This window comes from Triturus cristatus, chromosome 1_1 (genome assembly GCF_964204655.1).
Source record: "Triturus cristatus chromosome 1_1, aTriCri1.1, whole genome shotgun sequence".
Taxonomy (NCBI): Eukaryota; Metazoa; Chordata; class Amphibia; order Caudata; family Salamandridae; genus Triturus; species Triturus cristatus.
Genome location: NC_140579.1, coordinates 950851304 through 950879070, shown reverse-complemented (window position 1 = coordinate 950879070; position 27767 = coordinate 950851304).

The window sequence follows — 27767 nt, the reverse complement described above, 5'->3', positions numbered from 1 at the left end:
CACACACAACCGAACACACACACACACCACACACACAACCACACACACATAACTGAACACACACAACCAAACACACACAACCACACCTGTGCACACAACCACACCCGCACACACAACCCCCCACACACAACACAACCCCCATAACCACACACAACCCCCACAACCACATGCACAACCCCCACATGCACAACCCCCACACGAACAACCCCCACATGAAACCACCACACAAACCACCACACACACACAACCACACACACAACCACACGCATAACCACATGCACAACCAAACACACACAACCACACACAACCCCACACACAACCACACACATAACCACATGCACAACCAAACACACAACCACACACACAACCACACACACACAACTGTACACACAGCCACACACACAACTGCACACACATAACCACACCTAACCGCACATGTGCAACCACATGCGCAACCACACGCGCAACCACACGCGCAACAACACGCGCAACCACACACGCAGCCACACGCACAGCCACACGCACAGCCACACCTGCAACCACACCCGCAGCCACACCCGCAGCCAAAATCACACCCACAACAATACCCCTACACACAACCCCACCTAACCACACCCACCCACAACCACACCCGCACCCACAACCACTCCCCCACACAACCATACACACCACAACCACACACACCACACCCACACCACACCCAACCACACACACCTCACCCGCAACCACAACCACACAAATACAATCACACACACAGAACCATAACCCCACACCCAATTGCACATGCAACCACACACCCAACTGCACACCCAACCACAACATACCCACACACCCACACAATCACACACAACCATACATACAACCACATACACAACCACACCACCACACACACAACCACACCCAACCACACATCCACACACACAACCACACCCTACCACACGTCCACACACACCCGCACGCACCCGCACGCACCCGCACGCACCCACACACACAATCACTCACACACCACCACATCCATACAGAACCACAACCACACACAGCCACACACACACCACCACACACACCACACCCAACCACAACTAACCACAACCAACCACACACAACCACGCACACATCCACACACCCAACCACACACCCACAGCTGTACCTGCAACCATATCCTTCACCCACCACACACACAACCACACACAACCACACACACAACCACACCAGCACCGAACCACACCGGCACCCAACCACACATGCACCCAACCACACACAACCACACCCGCACCCACAACCACACAAATACAACCACACACACACCCACAACCACACCCAACCACACACACAACCACAGCCACACACACAACCACAGCCACACACACAACCACAGCCACACACACAACCACAGCCACACACAACCACAGCCACACACAACCACAGCCACACACAAGCACAGCCACATACACCACCACAGCCACACACACCACCACAGCCACACACACCACCACAGCCACACAGCCACACACACCACCACAGCCACACACACCACCACAGCCACACACACCACCACAGCCACACACACACCACCACAGCCACACACCACCACAACCACTCACAACCACACCCAACCACACACACAACCACAGCCACACACAACCACAGCCACACACAACCACAGCCACACACAACCACAGCCACACACACAGCCACAGCCACACACACAACAGCTACACACACAACCACAGCCACACACACCACCACAGCCACACACATCACCACAGCCACACGCAACCACTCACAACCACACCCAACCACCCACACAACCACACACACAACCACATCTGCACCCGCACCCATAACCGCACCCACATACCACAACCACACACAGCCACACACACCACACCCATACCACACCCAACCACACCCACAACCACACACAACCTCACACACAACCATACAAATACAACCCCACACACAACCCTACACAACCTCATACAACCACATACGCAACCACACACAACCACAATAACACACAACCACACACACATACCACCACACACATACAACCACATACATGCAACCACACACACACAACCACACACACACAGCCACAACCATACCCAACCCAACCCCACACCCAACCCCACACTCGCAATCGCACCCACAACTACACACACAGCCACACACACACCACAACCACACACACACCACACCCAACCACACACAACCCCCACACACAACCCCCACAACCATACACAACCCCCGCAACCACATACACAACCACCACACGCACAACCACCACACACACCACCAAACACACACAACCACACACACAACCACACACACACACAACCCCCCACACATACCACAACCCCCACGCACAAACCCCCACACACAACCCCCACAACCACACACAACCACACACACAACCCCCACATGCACAACCACCACACACACAACCCCCACATGCACAACCACCACACACAACCACCACACACAACCACCACACACAACCACACACACAACCACACGCACAACCACACGCACAACCGCACAACCACACACAACCATACACACAACCACACCCACACACACAACCACAACCGCACACACAACCACACCCGCACACACAACCACACCTGCACACACAGCCACACCCGCACACACAGCCACACCTGCACACACAGCCACACACACAACCACACCCAACCCCACACACAACCCCCCACACACAACCCCCCCCACACACAACCCCCCACACAACCCCCCACACACAACCCCCCAAACACAACCCCCCACACAACCCCCCACTCACAACCACTGCACACACCAATGCACACACTACCACACACACCACCACACACACCACCACACACACAACCACACACAAAACCACACACCACACCCGCACACACAGCCACACACCCAACCACACACAACCCCACAAACACAACCCCCCACACACAATCCCCCACACACAACACACAACCCCCACACACTTCCCCCCACACAACTGTCACAACCACACACAACCCCCACATGCACAACCCCCACACCACCAAACACACCACCACACATACCACCATACACACAACCCACACACAACCACACACACAACCGAACACACACAACCAAACATACACACACACCACACACACAACCACACACACACAACTGAACACACACACAACCAAACACACACAACAAACCACACACAACCACACCCGTGCACACAACCACACCCGCACCCACAACCCCACACACACAACACAACCCCCCACACACAACCCCCAAAACCACACAAACAACCACAGCCACACCCAACCACACCCACACCCAACCACACCCGCACCCAACTACACACAACCACACCCGCACCCACAACCACACAAATACAACCACACACAACCACACACACCCACAACTGCACCCAACCACACACACAACCACAGCCACACACACAACCACAGCCACACATAACCACAGCCACACACAACCACAGCCACACACAACCACAGCCAGATACACACCCACAGCCACACACACCACCACAGCCACACACACCACCACAGCCACACACAACCACTCACAACCACATCCAACCACCCACACAACCACACACATCCACACACACAACCACATCCGCAATCGCACCCATAACCGCACCCGCATACCACAACCACAAACAGCCACACATACACCACACCCATACCACACCCAACCACACCCACAACCACAAACAACCTCATACACAACCACACAAATACAACCCCACACAACCCCACACAACCTCATACAACCACATACACAACCACACACAACCACAATAACACACAACCATAGACACATACCACAACACACATACAACCACACACACAACCAAACACACACACAGAACCACAACCACACACAACCACACACAACCCCACACTCGCAATCACACCCACAACCGCACACCACAACCACACACCCACACACACAGCCACACACACCCACACACACAGCCACACACACACCACACACAACCACACCCATACCACACCCACAACCACACACACAACCTCACCCACACCCACACCCACACAAATACAACCACACAAATACAACCCCACACACAACCCCACAAATACCACACACAACCACAAACACAACTACAATAACACAACCACACGCACAACCACACACAACCACAACCAAACACACACACAACCAACCAAATACAACCACACAAATACAACCCCACACACAACCCCACAAATACCACACACAACCACACACACAACTACAATAACAACCACACACACAACTACGTGCACAACCACACACAAACACAACCAAAACCAAACTCACACAAGCAAACACACACAACCACACACAACCACACACCCAACCAACCACAACCATACACAACTGCACACACACACCCAACCGCACACCCACAACCGCACAACGACACACACACACACCCAACTGCACTCCCAACCACACACCCCCAACCACACACTCCCAACCACACTCCCAACCACACTCCCAACCACACACTCCCAACCACACACTCCCAACCACACACACACAACCGCACTCCCAACCACACACACAACCGCACTCCTAACCACACACACAACCAAACACCCAACCGCACACCCAACACAACCACATGCACAACCACACACACAACTACAATAACACAACCACACATAACCATCACACACAACCACACACACACCCCACCACATCCATTCAGAACCATACCAAACACAGCTATACACACACCCACACACCACACCCAACCACAACCAACCACAACCCCACCCACAACTGCACACAACCACACACCACACACAACCACACACATGCACACAACCACACACCCAACTGCACACCCACAGCACCCACTACACACACAACCACACACCTCACACACACAACCACACCCGCACCCAACCCAACCCCACCTGCACCCAACCACACCCGCACACAACCACAACCACAACCACACAAATACGACCACACACAACCACAAACACACACAACCCCACACACAACCACACACACAACCGTATCCGCACCCATAACTGCACACCACAGCCACACACACCATACCCACACCACACCCAACCACACACGTCACCCGCACACACAACCACACAAATACAACCCCACACACAACCCCACACATACAACCACATACAACCACACACCACATACAACCACACACAACCACATACACAACCACAATAGCACACAACCACACCCACAACCACACACACAACCACACAACCACACACACAACCATACACACAACCACACCCACACACACAACCACACACAACCACACCCACACACACACACAACCACACACACACACACAACCACACCCACACACACAACCACACCCGCACACACAACCGCACACACAACCACACCTGCACACATAGCCACACCTGCACACACAGCCACACCTGCACACACAGCCACACACACAACTACTCCCAACCCCACACACAACCCCCACACAAAACCCCCCTCACACAACCACCACACACAACCACCACACACAACCACCACACACAACCACTACACACAACCACCACACACACAACCCCCACAACCACACCACCACACACACAACCACACCTGCACACACAGCCACACACAACCACACCCAACCACACCCAACCCCCCACCTAACCCCCCACCCAACACACCACACACAACCCCCCACACACAACCCCCACAACCACACACACAACCCCCACATGCAACCACCACACACCACCACACACCACCACACACACAACAGAACACACACCATCACACACACCACACACACAACTGAACACACACACAACCACACTCACACAACCACACACACACACAACCAAACACACATAAAACTGACCACACACACCCGGACACACAACCACACCTGCGCACACAACCACACCCGCACACACAACCCCACACACAACACAACCCCCACACACAACCCCCACAATCACACACACAACCCCCACAACCACACACAACCCCCAGATGCACAACCACCACGCACAACCACCACACACAACCACCACACACACAACTCAACACACACCACCACACACAACTGAACACACACACAACTGAACACACACACAACTGAACACACACCACCACACACACCACTACACACACACAACCGACAACACACAACCCCCCCACACACAACCCCCTCACACAACCCCCACACACACCACACCCGCACAGACAGCCACACACAACCACACATAACCTCACACACAACACACAACCCCCCTCACACAACCCCCCCACACAATCCCCACAACCACACACAACCCCCACAACCACACAAAACCCCCACAACCACATACAACCCCCACATGCACAACCCCCACATGCACAACCCCCACATGCACAACCCCCACATGCACAACCCCCACATGCACCCACCACACGCAACCACTGCACACACCACCACACACACAACCACACCCGCACACACACACAACCCTCCACACACAACCCCCCACACACAACACACAACCCCCACACACAACCCCCCACACAACTGCCACAACCACACACAACCCCCACACGCACAACCCCCACACACCACCACACACACCACCACACACACCACCACACACACAACCCACACACTACCACACACACAACTGAACACACACACACACCACACACACAACCACACACACATACCTGAACATACACAACCAAACACACACAACCACACCTGCGCACACAACCACACCCACACACACAACCCCCCACACACAACACAACCCCCATAACCACACACACAACCCCCACAACCACATGCACAACCCCCACACGCACAACCCCCACATGAACAACCCCCACATGCAACCACCACACAAACCACCACACACACACAACCGCACACACAACCACACGCATAACCACATGTACAACCAAACACACACAACCACACACAACCCCACACACAACCACACGCATAACCACATGCACAACCAAACACACAACCACACACACAACCACACACACACAACTGTACACACAGCCACACTGTTAGACGGACCGGGAGGGTCGGCCGAGGACAAGGGGAGAGGTCTCCGGGGAGAGCCGTCTCCAGCGATCGTACAAACGAAGAACTTCCCCCCCACAGAGGTACACCACACAATGATAAGGTTTAACGTTCTTTATAAGCAATCTTTAGGTACGATAGAATGGTACAAGGAGGTCAGGACTCAGGGGTCCCCTCGATTCTAGTCTCTTGGTTGGGAAAGGGGGTAGCGGGACAGTCTTGTTACCAATCAGGTAGATGCGATGGTATGATGGATAGCTCACAATCCTCGAGCTCGGCGTTCGAGATGGACGGACCGCGGCAGCGCCAGCAGGTCCCGGTGAAGGTGGTAGTTACAACGGTCCGCGGCAGCGCCAGCAGGTCCCGGCGAGGATGGTAGTTACAACGGTCCGCGGCAGCGCCAGCAGGTCCCGACGAGGATGGTAGTTACAACGGTCCACGGCAGCGCCAGCAGGTCCCGACGAGGATGGTAGTTACAACGGTCCGCGGCAGCGCCAGCAGGTCCCGACGAGGATGAAGGATGCAGAAGGTTGCGGCAGCGCCAGCAGGCAGGATGATAGTTCACAAGGCAGGACTACGGCAGCGCCAGTAGTCCGTCAAGGATGAGTTCTTCACGGTGTCTCTCGACTCCAGGATACAACTCCTTCCTGCTCTGGAGCTGCCCCAGTTATAGGTCTGGCGCCCTTTGATGTCCGGACCCTCGCACTTGGAGGTCGGGAGGTGTGGGATGAGGGAGTCCAGACACCCAGCAGGGGGGTGGAGCCAGCGCCCGGGGGAGCTGGGGGCGATCGGCACCTGGCGGGGGAGAGCCATCGACACTTCTTTCTCCCATTGACCTGCCAAGTGGTCCGTTCACCTCCTGGGTGGATGGTGGTGCCGGGATGTCGAGGCCTGGCCAGGCCCAGGGTTAGGGTCGAGCTGAGGCCATGCGGCCTCGTGGTGCAGTGTCCAAGATGGCGGCCGGGCCGGGCGAGGGAGCCGGTAGTGGTTCGGCCCCATGATACAGAGATGTCCGGGGGCAGGAATCCCGTCTTGGGATGGGGTGCGGGTTGCTTCTGTGGGTAACACCTGGGGGGCCGGGGCTCGGGCCCTGTCATGCGGGGAGGGAGCAAGCCCTTCATGTGGCCTGTCCAACATGCGTCCCCCCCAGCTGAAGGCGGGGAGAGTCACCCATCCTCTTGGGGACTCTCCTTGTCGAGGCGGAAAAAGCGTGACAGGCCATCCGCGTTGGCGTGGTCTTGGCCCGGTCGGTGTTCCACAGTGAAGTCCATCCCCTGCAGGGAGATGGACCAACGCAATAGTTTGGGGTTTTCCCCCCACATCTGCATTAGCCACTGCAGGGGCCGATGATCTGTTTGCACCCGGAAGTGGGTACCGAAGAGATAGGGCCGGTGCTTTTTGAGGGCCCACACCACTGCGAAGTCCTCCCTCTCGATGGTGCTCCAGCGCTGTTCTCGGGCCAGGAGGCGTCTGCTGATGAAGGCCACTGGTTGGTCAAGTCCCTCGGAGTTCAACTGGGAGAGGACCGCCCCGATGCCATGATCGGAGGCATCTGTTTGTACGATGAATTCCCGACGGTAGTCGGGGGCCTGGAGCACAGGGGCAGTGCACATGGCGGCTTTCAGCTTCTCGAAGGCCGCTTGACAGTCTGGGGTCCAGTTGACCTTCTTCGGGTGGTTTTTGGATGTGAGTCCCGTGAGGGGCCCCACAATGCTGCCATAGTCCCTCACGAACCGCCGGTAGTAGCCGGTGAGCCCCAAGAAGGCTCGGACCTCGGTCTGCGTGACTGGAGGCTGCCAGGACTGGATGGCAGCGATCTTGAGTTGTAGAGGGGCCACCAGACCGCTTCCCACCTGGTGTCCGAGATAGGTCACGGACCCCTGACCAATTTGGCACTTGCCGGCCTTGATTGTAAGGCCGGCTCGTTGGAGGGCCTGCAGGACCTCTCGGAGGTGGTGGAGGTGGTCGGACCAGTGGCGGCTGTACACAGCGATATCGTCCAGGTAGGCGGCGCTGAACTCCTCGAGTCCCACCAAGACCTGGTTCACTAGTCGCTGAAAAGTAGCTGGGGCATTCTTCATGCCGAATGGCATGACTTTGAAGTGGTAGTGGCCATCGGGGGTAGAAAAGGCGGATCGTTCTTGGGCCCGGGGTGTGAGACCGATCTGCCAGTAGCCTGCTGTCAGGTCGAAGATGCTGAGGTAGCGGGCAGCCCCCATGCGGTCGATCAGTTCATCCGCTCGGGGGATGGGATGAGCGTCGGTTCTGGTGACAGCATTCAAGCCCCGATAGTCGACGCAGAATCGGAGCTCAGGAGTGGTGCCGGGGGCAGCAGCTTTGGGGACCAGCACGACCGGGCTGGCCCAGGGGCTGTTCGAGGGCTCGATGACCCAGAGCGTGAGCATCTTTGATACCTCCTCTTGGATGCAGGCCCGTACCTGATCTGGTACGCGGTACGCCCGGTGTCTGATAGGGGGACTGTCCCCAGTGTCCACGTCGTGCAAGCACCTGGGGGTGACCCCTGGGGTGAGGGAAAACAAGGTCACAAACTGCAGCAGGAGGTCCCGGCAGCCTTGGCGCTGTTCCGGGGTGAGGGCATCTGAGAGTCGGACCCCGTCCACGGAACCATCTTTCTCACGAGTCTTCAGGAGATCAGGGAGAGGCTCGGAGTCTTCTTCTGCTCCACTGTCTGTAGCCATCAGGAGGCTGAGCTCCGAGCGCACAAAGTGGGGTTTGAGTCTGTTGGTGTGGAGGACCCGGAGGGGGTTCCGTGGAGATTCCACATCGATGAGATAGGTGACGGGGCTCTTGCGCTCGACCACTTTAAAGGGCCCCGTCCACTTGTCCTGCAAGGCACATGGCTCGGTGGGGGACATCACCCACACTTGTTGGCCAGGTTCGAATTCGATGGAGGAGGCATTTTGATCGTACCATTTTTTCATGTCCTCCTGACTGGCCTCAAGGTTCGCTTTCGCCTTTTCTCTGAATCGCCTGGTCTGATTGCGTAGGGTCAGGAGGTACGTGAAGACGTCTGGAGGGGTCTTTAGGGGGGCCATCTCCCAACCTTCTTTGACTAGGCTGAGGGGCCCTCGCACAGGGTGCCCGTACAAGAGTTCGAAAGGGCTAAAGCCGAGGGACTTCTGGGGGACTTCTCGATATGCGAAGAGCACATCCCACTGGCGACGGAGGGGCTCTTCCAACCCCCCAATCATTCCCTTGAGCGTGCGGTTGAACCGCTCGACTAGTCCGTTTCCTTGAGGGTGATAGGGGGTCGTGAATCGGTAGGTGACCCCGCACTGTTGCCAGAGGGACTTCATATATTTCGAAATAAAGTTTGTGCCTCTGTCGCTGACGACTTCTCGGGGGAAGCCCACCCGGGAGAAGATCCCCATTAAGGCCCGGCCGACCACCGGGGCTGTTACAGTTCGCAGAGGCACAGCCTCGGGGTAGCGGGTGGCGTGGTCCACCAGTACCAGGATGAACCTATGTCCTTGTGCGGTACAGGGGTCCAGGGGCCCCACAATGTCTATTCCCACCCTCTCGAACGGGGTGGTGACAACTGGGAAGGGTTGCAGAGGTGCTTTGAGTTTGCGGCCGCTCTTCCCGCTGGCCTGGCACGTGGGGCAGGACCGGCAGTGGTTGAGGACGTCGTTTCTCATCTTTGGCCAGAAAAAGTGGGTCACCAGGCGACTGTAGGTTTTGTCCTGGCCCAGGTGTCCAGCCAGAGGGACATCGTGGGCCAAATTTAACAGGAAGTCTCTAAAACGGAGGGGCACCACCAGCACTCGACTGGCCCCTAACTCTGCGATTCTCTGTTCACTGTACAATAGGTCGTTGTCCCAATAGATCCAATGGGCTCCGGTGGTGTCCCCTGCGCTCTGGGCGAGGGCTTGCTGGCGGAGTCCCTCGAGGGAGGGACAGGTCTTCTGTTTTTGACGGAACTGTTCCTGGGTGGGCCCCCCTTCTTGACGCCACTGAGCCAGGTCGGGAAGGTCCTGGGGCTGAGCGAGCCCTTCGGGGGTTTGCTCTGGGGGGTCGGTATGGTCGGTGTCCTCTACTGGAGCGATCGGGGGAGGAGGTGCTGGCCATTCTGGTTCTTCTGATCGGGGGATGGCCCGGGCGGCCATGGACCGGGTGGTTACGCACGCCCAGTCCGGGAGGCCCAACATCCCCAGGTGCTCTCTTCTTTCTACGGCGGCCCACGGGGAACTCTCAAGATCATTCCCCAGGAGACAGTCCACGGGGGCATCATCTCGGACCGTCACCTTCAACATGCCGGAGACTCCTCCCCATTCGAAGGGGACGCAGGCCATCCGACATAGACTCTCCGAGTTGTCGGCTGAACGGACGGGGCAGAGAATGTTCGGCAGGATCTGCTCTGGTTTTACCAGGTGACAGCGGACGGCCGTCACACTGCCCCCGTGTCACGTAGTGCTTCGGCCCGGCGTCCATTAATGTTCACCCACTGACTATATTTTCTGGTGTTGGCGGGTAGGGGAGCCCGCGGGACCATGTCTCTTCCCCCTAGGCAAGCTAGAACCATGGCGGCCGGTTCCCACTCTTGTCGTTCCTGTTCGCATTCTTCCTGTTCTTCGGAGATTTGTTCTCCCCCCAGGGCGGCGGCAGCTACCTGGCGGGGTCTCGGAGTTTGGTTCTGTGGACAGTTCGGGTCATTGGCGTAGTGGCCGACTCGCTGGCATCGGTGACACGTGACATTGGCTCGTAACCCCGGGCGCATCGGGGGGTTGCCCCGGCTGGCCGGGGGCGGGGTGCTGGCAGCGGGAGCGGCCGGGACGGTGTCTCTTCCTCGTCCCTGACCTCCTCCTCCTCCTCGGGGACGGTGCTGACCTTGATTGTTCCGGTTCTGTTCGTGCGGCCCTCTCCGGCCTACTCAGGTGCTTTCCCACCGGTCAGCTTCGGCGGCGAGTTGCTGTGGGTCAGTCAATTTACTGTCGAGGAGGTGCTGCCTGAGCTCGACGAAGCAGTTGTTAGAGAGGTGCTCCCACACCATGAGATTAAAAAGTTGCTCGTAGGTCGTTACGTGGCTTCCCTTGATCCAACCCTCGAAGGCTCGGCTGAAATAGTTGACATATTCCACCCAAGTTGTATCCGGGATCCGGGTGCAGTCTCGGAACCTCTGGCGGTACATTTCGGGTGTGAGCCCATATCGGGTGAGGAGGGCAGCCTTCATGTGATCATAGGATGACATCAGATGGTCTGGGAGCTGTAACAGGGCATCGCGGCCTTCATTGACGAACCTCCCCCATAGACCGGCTCCCCAGTCACTTCGATCGATCCGGTGGGAGGTCATGGCGATCTCGTAGGCCTTGAACCACTGTTGTATGTCGTCCTCTCGGACATACTCTCGAACGACATCCTTGGGGATGTGGACTTTCTTTTCTGTCGCTCCTGGGGTGCGCGGTTGCTCGGGCACCTCCAGTTCTTTGTTCTGCTTCCGTAGGTCTATTTCTGCCAGTTTGCGCTCGTGCTCGTACGCTAATCTCTTTTCTTCGAGCTCTCTCTGCCTCTGTTTTTCTTCCCGTTCTTCTCGGAGCCGCAGATGTTCTAGGTTCAGTTTTTGTTCGGCTAATTTTAGTTCACCGTCCATTTTGAGCCGTGCCATTTCTAACTCATGTAGTCTGTTTTTCTCTCTCTCTTGGATCTCTTCCTGCGAGAGGCCCGTTCTTCGCTCCTCGGGAGCCGTGGTGTTCCTCTCTGATGCTGCAATGTTTTGGTCCGGGGGTCTGGCGGCCCCGGTTTCTGCCCACGACTCAATGGCGTGCTTGAAATCGTCTTTAGTACTCAGACCGGTGGTAGCAATGCCTAGTTCAATGCAGAATTGTTTCAACTCACGATGGCTGTACTCTTCCAATTTCTCCATTTGGAATTTCTCGGTGGATCCGCTCTCTTTGGTTGTCATTGTGGTTTCGTCGTGGGGTGAGTTACTCTCTGTACGATTACGCGTTGATTCGGATCGCGCCGCTGGCCACCAATGTTAGACGGACCGGGAGGGTCGGCCGAGGACAAGGGGAGAGGTCTCCGGGGAGAGCCGTCTCCAGCGATCGTACAGACGAAGAACTTCCCCCCCACAGAGGTACACCACACAATGATAAGGTTTAACGTTCTTTATAAGCAATCTTTAGGTACGATAGAATGGTACAAGGAGGTCAGGACTCAGGGGTCCCCTCGATTCTAGTCTCTTGGTTGGGAAAGGGGGTAGCGGGACAGTCTTGTTACCAATCAGGTAGATGCGATGGTATGATGGATAGCTCACAATCCTCGAGCTCGGCGTTCGAGATGGACGGACCGCGGCAGCGCCAGCAGGTCCCGGTGAAGGTGGTAGTTACAACGGTCTGCGGCAGCGCCAGCAGGTCCCGGCGAGGATGGTAGTTACAACGGTCCGCGGCAGCGCCAGCAGGTCCCGACGAGGATGGTAGTTACAACGGTCCGCGGCAGCGCCAGCAGGTCCCGACGAGGATGGTAGTTACAACGGTCCGCGGCAGCGCCAGCAGGTCCCGACGAGGATGGTAGTTACAACGGTCCGCGGCAGCGCCAGCAGGTCCCGACGAGGATGAAGGATGCAGAAGGTTGCGGCAGCGCCAGCAGGCAGGATGATAGTTCACAAGGCAGGACTACGGCAGCGCCAGTAGTCCGTCAAGGATGAGTTCTTCACGGTGTCTCTCGACTCCAGGATACAACTCCTTCCTGCTCTGGAGCTGCCCCAGTTATAGGTCTGGCGCCCTTTGATGTCCGGACCCTCGCACTTGGAGGTCGGGAGGTCCGGGATGAGGGAGTCCAGACACCCAGCAGGGGGGTGGAGCCAGCGCCCGGGGGAGCTGGGGGCGATCGGCACCTGGCGGGGGAGAGCCATCGACACTTCTTTCTCCCATTGACCTGCCAAGTGGTCCGTTCACCTCCTGGGTGGATGGTGGTGCCGGGATGTCGGGGCCTGGCCAGGCCCAGGGTTAGGGTCGAGCTGAGGCCATGCGGCCTCGTGGTGCAGTGTCCAAGATGGCGGCCGGGCCGGGCGAGGGAGCCGGTAGTGGTTCGGCCCCATGATACAGAGATGTCCGGGGGCAGGAATCCCGTCTTGGGACGGGGTGCGGGTTGCTTCTGTGGGTAACACCTGGGGGGCCGGGGCTCGGGCCCTGTCATGCGGGGAGGGAGCAAGCCCTTCATGTGGCCTGTCCAACATACACACACAACTGCACACACACAACCACACCTAACCGCACACGTGCAACCACACGTGCAACCACATGTGCAACCACACGCCCAACCATACGCACAACCACATGCGCAACCACACACGCAGCCACACACACAGCCACACGCACAGCCATACCACCTGCAACCACACCCGCAGCCACACCCGCAGCCAAAACCACACCCACAACCACACCCCTACACACAACCCCACCCAACCACACCCACCCACAACCACACCCGCACCCACAACCACTCCCCCACACAACCATACACAATTGTGCAATTGCACCTGCACACCACAACCACACACACCACACCCACACCTCACCCAACCACACACACGTCACCCGCATCCACAACCACACAAATACAATCACACACACAGAACCATAACCCCACACCCAATTGCACACGCAACCACACACCCAACTGCACACCCAACCACAACATACCCACACACACACACAATCACACACAACCATACATACAACCACATACACAACCACACCACCACACACACAACCACACCCAACCACACATCCACACACACAACCACACCCAACCACACATCCACACACACCCGCATGCACCCGCACGCACCCACACACACACAACCACACACACAATCACACACATACTACCACATCCATACAGAACCACAACCACACACAGCCACACACACACCACCACACCCAACCACAACTAACCACAACCAACCACACACAACCACGCACACAACCACACACCCAACCACACACCCACAGCTGTACCTGCAACCATATCCTTCACCCACCACACACACAACCACACACAACCACATACACAACCACAACCACACCCGCACCGAACCACACCGGCACCCAACCACACACGCACCCAACCACACACAACCAAACCCGCACCCACAACCACACAAATACAACCACACACACACCCACAACCACACCCAACCACACACACAACCGCAGCCACACACACAACCACAGCCACACAAACAACCACAGCCACACACAACCACAGCCACACACAACCAAACTCACACAAGCAAACACACACAACCACACACATAACCACACACCCAACCAACCACAACCATGCACAACTGCACACGCACACCCAACCGCACACCTACAAGCGCACAATGACACACACACACCCAACTGCACTGCTAACCACACACTCCCAACCACACACTCCCAACCACACACTCCCAACTGCACTCCCAACCGCACTCCCAACCACACACACAACCGCACACCCAACACAACCACATGCACAACCACACACACAACTACAATAACACAACCACACACAACCATCACACACAACCACACACACACCCCACCACATCCATACAAAACCACAACCACACACAGCCATACACACCATCACACACACCCACACACCACACCCAACCACAACCAACCACAACTGCACACAACCACACACCACACACAACCACACACATGCACATAACCACACACCCAACCGCACACCCACAGCTGTACCCACAACTGCACAACAGCACCCACTACACACACAACCACACACCTCACACACACAACCACACCCACACCCAACCCAACCCCACCTGCACCCAACCCCACCTGCACCCAACCACACCCGCACCCAACCACAACCACACCCACAACCACACAAATACAACCACACACACACAACCCCACACACAACCACACACACAACTGCATTCGCACCCATAACCGTACACCACAGCCACACACACCACACCCACACCACACCCAACCACACACAATGTCACCCGCACACACAACCACACAAATACAACCCCACACAAAACCCCACACATACCACACACAACCACATACAACCACACACCACATACAACCACACACAACCACAACCACAAACAAATACAATAACACACAACCACACCCACAACCACACGCACAACCACAACCAAACACACACACAACCACACACACAACTACAATAACACAACCACACGCACAACCACACACAACCAAAATCACACAACCAACCACACACACAACCACACACACAAAACCACAACCACACCCAACCCCACACAACCACACACAACCACACACACAACCACACACACATACAACCACACACACACAACCACCCACACACAACCACACACACAACCACACACCCAACCAACCACCATACACACACACACACAACTGCACACCCAACCGCACACCCAACACAACCACATGCACAACCACACACACAACTACAATAACACAACCACACACAACCACACACATACAACCACACACACACACCACATCCATACAGAACCACAGCCACACACCACACCCAACCACAACCAACCACAACCACACCCACCCACAACTGCACACAACCACACCCACATGCACACAACCACACCCAACCACACACACACAACCACACCCACACACAACCACCCATACACAACCACACACACAACCACACACACAACCAACCACAACCATACACACACACAACCACACAAACAACCGCACACCCAATCACACACCCACCACAACCACATGCACAACCACATGCACAACCACACACACAACTACAATAACACAACCACACACAACCACACACACACACAACCACACACACACACCACCATCACACACAACCACACACACACCACCACATCCATACAGAACCACAACCACACACAGCCACACATACCACCACCCACACCCACACACCACACCCAACCACAACCAACCACAACCACACCCACCCACAACTGCACACAACCACACAAACACACACAACCACACCCAACCGCACACCCACAGCTGTACCCACAATCCCAACCACAACTGCACCCACTACACACACAACCTCATACACACAAGCACACACAGCCACACCTGCACCCAACCACACCCGCACCAAACCATACCCACACCCAACCACATCTGCACCCAACCACATCCGCACCCAACCACATCCGCACCCAACCACATCCGCACCCAACCACCCCCGTACCCAACCACACCCGTACCCAACCGCACCCACAACCACACCCACAACCACACACACAACCACACACAACCACACACACACCCACAACCACACCCAACCACCCACACAACCACACAGAACCCCACACACAACCACATCTGCAATCGCACCCATAACCACACCCGCACACCACAACCACACACAGCCACACACACCACACCCACACCACACCCAACCACACACACCTCACCCACACCCATATCCACACAACCACACAAAATACAACCCCACACATAACCCCACACACAACCCCACACATACAACCACACACAACCACATACACAACCACAATAACACACAACCACACACACATACCACCACACACATACAGCCACACACATACAACCACACACATAAAACCACACACACACCACACCACACCCAACCACACACACAACCTCACCCGCACCCACAACCACATAAATACAACCAAACAAATACAACCCCACACACAACCCCACAAATACCACACACAACCACACACACAACCACGTGCATTACCACACACACAACCACACACACAACCACACACACACAACCACCCACACACAACCATACACAACTGCACATGCACACCCATAACCGCACACCCAACCGCACAACCACACACACACAACCGCACTCCCAACCACACACAACCACACACCCAACTGCATCCGCACCCATAACCGTATACCACAGCCACACAAACCACACCCACACCACACCCAACCACACACAATGTCACCCACACACACAACCACACGAATACAACCCCACACAAAACCCCACACATACCACACACAACCACATACAACCACACACCACATACAACCACACACAACCACAACCACAAACAAATACAATAACACACAACCACACCCACAACCACACGCACAACCACAACCAAACACACACACAACCACACACACAACTACAATAACACAACCACGTGCACAACCACACACAACCAAAATCACACAACCAACCACACACACAACCACACACACAAAACCACAACCACACCCAACCCCACACAACCACACACAACCACACACACAAAGACACACACACAACCACAAACACACACAACCACCCACACACAACCACACACACAACCACACACACAACCAACCACCATACACACACACACAACTGCACACCCAACCGCACACCCAACACAACCACATGCACAACCACACACACAACTACAATAACACAACCATACACAACCACACACACACAACCACACACACACACCACATCCATACAGAACCACAGCCACACACCACACCCAACCACAACCAACCACAACCACACCCACCCACAACTGCACACAACCACACCCACACGCACACAACCACACCCAACCGCACACACACAACCACACCCACACACAACCACCCACACACAACCACACACACAACCACACACCCAACCAACCACAACCATACACACACAAACAACCGCACACCCAATCACACACCCACCACAACCACATGCACAACCACACACACAACTACAATAACACAACCACACACAACCACACACACACACAACCACACACACACACCACCATCACACACAACCACACACACACCACCACATCCATACAGAACCACAACCACACACAGCCACACATACCACCACCCACACCCACACACCACACCCAACCACAACCAACCACAACCACACCCACCCACAACTGCACACAACCACACAAACACACACAACCACACCCAACCGCACACCCACAGCTGTACCCACAATCGCAACCACAACTGCACCCACTACACACACAACCTCACACACACAAGCACACACAGCCACACCTGCACCCAACCACACCCGCACCAAACCACACCCGCACCCAACCACATCTGCACCCAACCACATCCGCACCCAACCACATCCGCACCCAACCACACCCGTACCCAACCACACCCGTACCCAACCGCACCCACAACCGCACCCACAACCACACACACAACCACACACAACCACACACACACCCACAACCACACCCAACCACCCACACAACCACACAGAACCCCACACACAACCACACCTGCAATCGCACCCATAACCACACCCGCACACCACAACCACACACAGCCATACACACCACACCCACACCACACCCAACCACACACACAACCTCACCCGCACCCATATCCACACAACCACACAAATACAATCCCACACATAACCCCACACACAACCCCACACATACAACAACACACCACCACATACACAACCACACACACATACCACCACACACATACAGCCACACACATACAACCACACACATAAAACCACACACACCACACCCAACCACACACACAACCTCACCCGCACCCACAACCACATAAATACAACCACACAAATACAACCCCACACACAACCCCCCAAATACCACACACAACCACACACACAACCACGTGCATAGCCACACACACAACCACACACACAACCACACACACACACAACCACCCACACACACAACCATACACAACTGCACATGCACACCCATAACCGCACACCCAATCGCACAACCTTACACACACAACCGCACTCCCAACCACACACAACCACACACCCAACTGCACACCCAACCGCACACCCAACACAACCACATGCACAACCACACAAACCACACACACAACTACAATAACACAACCACACACAACCATCACACACAACCACACACACACACCCCACCACATCCATACAGAACCATAACCACACACAGCCACACACACCATCACACACACCCACACACCAAACCCAACCACAACCAACCACAACCCCACCCACAACTGCACACAACCACACACCACACACAACCACACACATGCACACAACCACACACCCAACCACACACCCACAGCTGTACCCACAACCACATCACAACTGTACCCACTACACACACACCCACACACAACTACAGCCACACCTGCACCCAACCACACCCGCACTCAACCACACCCGCTCCCAACCACACCCACCCACAACCACAACCACACAACCATACAAATACAACCACACACACACAACCCCACACAACTGCAATCGTACCCGCACCTATAACCGCACACTACAACCACACAGCCACACACACCACACCACACCCACACCACACCCAACCACACACAACCTCACCCACACACACAACCACACAAATACAACCCCACACACAACCCCACACATACAACCACACACAACCACATACAACCACATACCACATACAACCACATACAACCACATACACAACCACACACAACCTCAATAACACACAACCACAACCAAACACACACAACCACACACAACTACAAAAACACAACCACGCACACAACTACGCACACAACCACACACAACCAAAATCACACAACCAACCACACACACAACCACACACACAGAACCACAACCACACCCAACCCCACAACCACACACAACCACACACACAACCACATACAACCACACACACACACAACCACCCACACACAACCACACATACAACCACACACCCAACCAACCACAACCATACACACACACACACAACTGCACTCCCAACCACACACACAACCACACACCCAACCGCACACCCAACACAACCGCATGCACAACCACACACACAACAACTACAATAACACAACCACGTACAACCACACACACACACACACACCCAACTGCACACACCCAACCCCACACACAACCCCACAAGCACGTCTACATGCACAACCACATGCACAACCACACGTACAACCACACACACAACCACACACACAACCCCACACACAAACAACCCACACACAACCCCACACACAACCACACACACAACCACACACAACCACAACCAAACACACAACCAACTTCACACACAACCACACCCAACCACAACTACACACAACTCCTACACACAACCCCACACACTACCCCACATATACAACCACACACAACCACACACACACAACTGCACACACAGCCACACACAACTGCATACACACACAACCACACACACAGCCACACACACCCCACCATACACACCACACACAACCACACCCACCCCACCCACCCACAACCACACCCACCCACAACCATACCCACAACCATACCCCCACACAACCACCCACCACACACAACCACACACAGCCACACACGACAACACACAACCCCCCACACAACCAAACACAACCAAGCATACACAACCACACACAACCACACACAACCACACACAACCCCCACACACAACCACACACACACAACCACACACATACAACCACACACACAACTGCACACACACAACTGCACACACAGCCACACACAACTACACACACAGCCACACACAACTGCACACACACAACCACACACAGCCACACACACAGCCACACACACACCACCGCATATACCACACCCACCCACAACCACACCTACCCACAACCACACCCACAACAACCCACAACCATACCCGCACCCACAACCACCCCCACACAACCACACAACCACCCACCACACACACAACCACACACAGCCACACACACAACCCCCACACACACGACCATCGCACACACCACACCCACCCACAACCCCACCCACACCCACAAACACCCCCCCACAACCACCCAAACACAACCACACACTCAACCACACACACAGCCACACACACAGCCACACACACAGCCACACACACAACCACACACAACCACACACAACCACACACACAGCCACCCACACACCACACCCACAACCACTTCCACACCACACCCAACCACACACATAACCTCACCCGCAACCCATAACCACACCCACCCACAACCGCACCCAACCACACCCACAACCAAACACCCACAACCAAACACCCACAACCAAACACCCACAACCACACACCCACAACCACACACAACCCCACACATAACCACACACATAACCCCCACACACAACCCCCACACACGACCCCCACAACCACACACAACCCCCACAACCACCTACACAACCCCCAAATGCACAACCACCATACACAACCACCACACACAAACACCACACACACCACCACCACACACACCACCAAACACACACAACCACACACACAACCACACACACAACCCCCACACACAACACAACCCCCCACACACAACACAATCCCCTCCCACACACAACCCCCACATGCACAACCACCACACACAACCACCACACACAACCACCACACACAACAACCAAACACACAACCAACCACACACAACCACACACACACACAACAACCACATGCACAACCACACACACAACCACATGCACAACTACAACCAAACACACAACCACCCACACAACTGCACAACCACACACACAACCATACACACAACCACACCCACACACACAACCACACCCGCACACACATCCACACCCTCACACACAGCCACACCTGCACACACAGCCACACCTGCACACACAGCCACACACACAACCACACCCAACCCCACACACAACCCCCCACACACAACACACAACCCCCCTCACACAACCCCCCACACACAACCCCCACAACCACACACAACCCCCACATGCACAACCCCCACATGCACAACCCCCACATGAACCCACCACATGCAACCACTGCACACACCACCACACACACAACCACAACCACACACAACTCCTACACACAACCCCACAAACTATCCCACATATACAACCACACACAACCACACACACACAACTGCACACACAGCCACACACAACTGCACACACAGCTACACACAACTGCGCACACACACACAACCACACACACAGCCACACACACACCACCGTACACACCACACCCACCCACAACCACACCCACACCACCCACCCACAACCACACACACCCACAAACACACCCACAACCACACCCCCACACAACCACCCACCACACACAACCACACATAGCCACACACACAACCACACACAACCCCCATGCACACACAACCACACACACAACACACAACCACACCCAACCACAACCACACACAACCCCACACACACAACACCACACATACAACCACACACACAACCGCACACACCCAACTGCACACACAGCCACACACAACTACACACACAGCCACACACAACTGCACACACACAACCACACACAGCCACACACACAGCCACACACACACCACCGCACATACCACACCCACCCACAACAACACCCACCCACAACCACACCCACAACAACCCACAACCACACCCACAACCACCCCCACACCCCCACACAACCACCCACCACACACACATCCACACACAGCCACACACACAACCCCCCCACACACAACCATTGCACACACCACACACACCCACAACCCCACCCGCACCCACAAACACCCCCCCACAACCACCCAAACACAACCACACACACAGCCACACACACAGCCACACACACAGCCACACACACAGCCACACAAAACCCCACACACAACTGCATCCACACCCATAACCGCACACCACAGCCACACACACAACACCCACACCACACACAACCACACACATCACCCGCACACACAACCACAGAAATACAACCCCACACACAACCCCACACATACCACATGTTGGACAGGCCTCACAGACGGTTTGCTCCCTCCCCGCACGACAAGGCCCGAACTCCGGCCCACCTGGCATACCCCCGCGACAAGCACCCGTACTCCGTCTTCCGACGGACCCTCTGCCCTCGGACCCCTACTCATCACGGGGTCCAGCCCCACCGGCTTCCCCGGCCGGGTCAAGCCGCCCTCTTGGGCCCTGCACCACGCGGCCGCATGGCCTCCCCTCGACCCTAACCCCGGGCCTGGCCGGCCCCGACATCCCGGCACCACCATCCACCCAGGAGGTGAGCGGACCACTTGGCAGGTCAATGGGAGAAAGAAGTACCAAGGGCTCTCCCCCGCCAGGTGCCGATCGCCCCCAGCTCCCCCAGGCACTGGCTCCACCCCCTGCTGGGTGTCTGGACACCTTCATCCCGGACCCTCCGACCTCCAAGTGCGAGGGTCCGGACATCAAAGGGCACCAGCCCTATAACTGAGGCAGCTCCGGAGCAGGAAGGCAGTTGTATCCTGGAGTCGAGAGACTCCGAGTGAACTCAACCTTGACGGTCTACTGGCGCTGCCGTAGCCGCTCTTGTGAACCCTCGTCCTGCCTGCTGGCGCTGCCGCGGCCTTCTGCAACATTCATCTTCCTGGGACCTGCTGGCGCTGCCGCGGCCCGTTGTAACGACCATCCTCACCGGGACCTGCTGGCGCTGCCGCGGCCTTCTGCAACATTCATCTTCCTGGGACCTGCTGGCGCTGCCGCGGCCCGTTGTAACGCCCATCCTCACCGGGACCTGCTGGCGCTGCCGCGGCCTTCTGCAACCTTCATCTTCCTGGGACCTGCTGGCGCTGCCGCGGCCCGTTGTAACGACCATCCGCACCGGGACCTGCTGGCGCTGCCGCGGACCGTACCACCTAACCACCAAGCTCGAGGATTGTGAGCTCATCATCCTCTCATCCGAACTACCTGATTGGTAAATAGACTGTCCCGCTACCCCCTTCCCTACCTTGCGAGACTCTAATCGAGGGGACCCCTGAGTCCAGACCTCCTTGTACCATTCAACCGTACCTTAAATAAGTGCTTATAAAGAACACTGAACCTTATCCGTGTGTGATATCTGTCTGTGGGGGGGAAGTTACTTGTCTGTACGATCACTGGAGACGGCTCTCCCCGGAGACCTCTCCCCCTGACCCCGGCCGGCCCTCCCGGTCCGTCTACCTTTTCTAACATTGGTGGCCAGCGGCGCGATCCGAATCAACGCGTAATCGTACAGAGAGTAGCTCACCCCACGACATAAGCACGATGTCGACCAAAGATAGCAGCTCCACCGAGAAATTCCAAATGGAGAAATTAGAAGAATACAACCACCGCGAACTGAGACAATTTTGCATAGAACTTGGCATTGCTACCACCGGCCTGAGTACCAAGGATGATCTAAAGCGCGCTCTTGAGTCATGGACAGAAACTGGGGTCACAGGACCCTCCGACCAAAACAGCGTCACACCAGAGGAGAACGCCACGGCTCCCGAGGAGCGGGGAACGGGCCTCCCACAGGAGGAGATCCGAGAAAGAGACAGAGTCAGATTACACGAGTTGGAGATGGCACGACTCAAGATGGATGGGGAACTCAAGTTAGCTGAACAGAAACTCAACCTCGAGCATATGCGGCTTCGAGAGGAACGAGAAGAAAAGCAGAGACAGAGAGAGCTGGAAGAGAAAAAAAAACGCTCGAGCACGAGCGCCGACTAGCGGAAATAGAACTGCGCAAACAGAATAAGGAACTGGGAGTGCCTGAGCGACCACACACCCCGGGGTCAAGTGAGAAAAAAGTTCACATCCCCAAGGATGTTGTCCGCGAATATGTCCGAGAAGACGACATACAACAGTGGTTTAAAGCCTATGAGATCGCCATGACCTCCCACCGGATCGACCGGAGTGATTGGGGAGCCGGACTTTGGGGGAGATTTATCAACGAGGGTCGCGATGCCCTGCTGCAGCTCCCCGATCACCAAATGTCGTCCTACGACCACATGAAGGCTGCCCTCCTCACCCGCTACGGCCTCACGCCCGAGATGTACCGCCAGAGGTTCAGAGATTGCACCCGGATCCCAGGTACAACTTGGGTGGAATACGTGAACTATTTCAGCCGGGCCTTCGAGGGTTGGATCAAGGGAAGTCAGGTCACCACCTACGAACAACTCTTCAACCTTATGGTATGGGAGCACCTGTCAAACAACTGTTTCGTCGAGCTCAGGCAGCACCTACTCGACAGTAAGCTGACTGACCCCCGGCAGCTCGCCGCCGAAGCTGACCGGTGGGAAAGCACCCGAGTGGGCCGGAGAGGGCCACACGACCAGAACAGAAGCAACCAAGGCCAGCACCGTCCTCGGAGAGGAGGAGGGGGCCCGGGGCGAGGGAGAGACGCCTTACCAGCAACACCCGTGGCCAGCACCCCGCCTCCGGCCGGCCGGGGCAACCCCCCGTTGCGGCCTGGGTACCGAGCCAACGTCACGTTCCACCGGTGCCAGCGACTAGGCCACTACGCCAACGACCCGAACTGCCCGCTAAACCAAACACCCAAGCCCCGCCAGGTAGCAGCCGCTGCCCTAGGGGAAGAGCAATCATCGGAGGGACCCGAAGAGTACGAGCCGGCCCAGCAAGGGTGGGAACCGGCCGCCATGGTCCTGGCATGCTTAGGGGGAAGAGACATGGTTCCGCGGGCTCCCCTACCCGCCAACACCAGAAAATACGGTCAGTGGATGACCATTAATGGACAGAGAGCCGAGGCCTTGCGTGACACCGGCGCCAGCGTGACGGCCGTCCGCTGTCATCTGGTGAAGCCCGAGCAGATCCTGCCGAACATTCTCTGCCCCGTCCGCTCGGCAGATAACTCTGAGAGTATGTGTAAGATGGCCTGCGTCCCGTTTGAATGGGGAGGGGTCTCCGGCCTACTGAAGGTGACGGTCTGGGACGATGCCCCCGTGGACTGCCTCCTGGGGAGTGACCTCGAGAGTTCCCCGTGGGCCACCGTCGAGAAAAGAGAGCACCTGGGGATGCTGGGCCTCCCGGACTGGGCCTGCATAACCACCCGATCCATGGCCGCCCGTGCCGCCCCCCGATCCGAAGAAACCGAATGGCCAGCACCTCCGCCCCCGGTTGCCCCCGTAGAGGACAACGGCGAGTCCGACCTCCCGGACCCGACTACCGAAGAAGACGCGCAACACCAGGACCTTCCGGATCTGGCTCAGTGGCGTCAAGAAGGGGGGCCCACCCAAGAACAGTTCCGACAGGAACAAAAGACCTGTCCCTCCCTCGAGGGACCCCGCCAACAAGCCAGTACCCAAAACGCCGGGGACACCACCGGAACCCACTGGGTCTACTGGGATAACGACCTGCTCTACAGCGAGCAAAGAATCGCCGAGCTGGGGGCCGGTCGAGTTCTGGTGGTACCGCTCCGCTTCCGAGACTTTCTGCTCAACTTAGCCCACGATGTCCCCCTGGCTGGACACCTGGGCCAGGACAAAACGTACAGTCGCCTGGTGACCCACTTTTTCTGGCCGAAAATGAGGAATGACGTCCTGAACCACTGCCGATCTTGCCCCACATGCCAAGCCAGCGGGAAGAGTGGTCGGAAGCTGAAGGCCCCTCTGCAACCCTTCCCTGTGGTCACCACCCCGTTCGAGAGGGTGGGGATAGACATTGTGGGGCCTTTGGACCCCCGCACGGCACAAGGACACAGGTTCATCTTGGTACTAGTGGACCATGCCACCCGCTACCCCGAGGCGGTACCCCTACGGACAGTGACAGCTCCGGTGGTTGGCCGGGCCCTGATGGGGATCTTCTCCCGGGTAGGCTTCCCCCGAGAAGTCGTCAGCGACCGAGGTACGAATTTCATATCTAAATACATGAA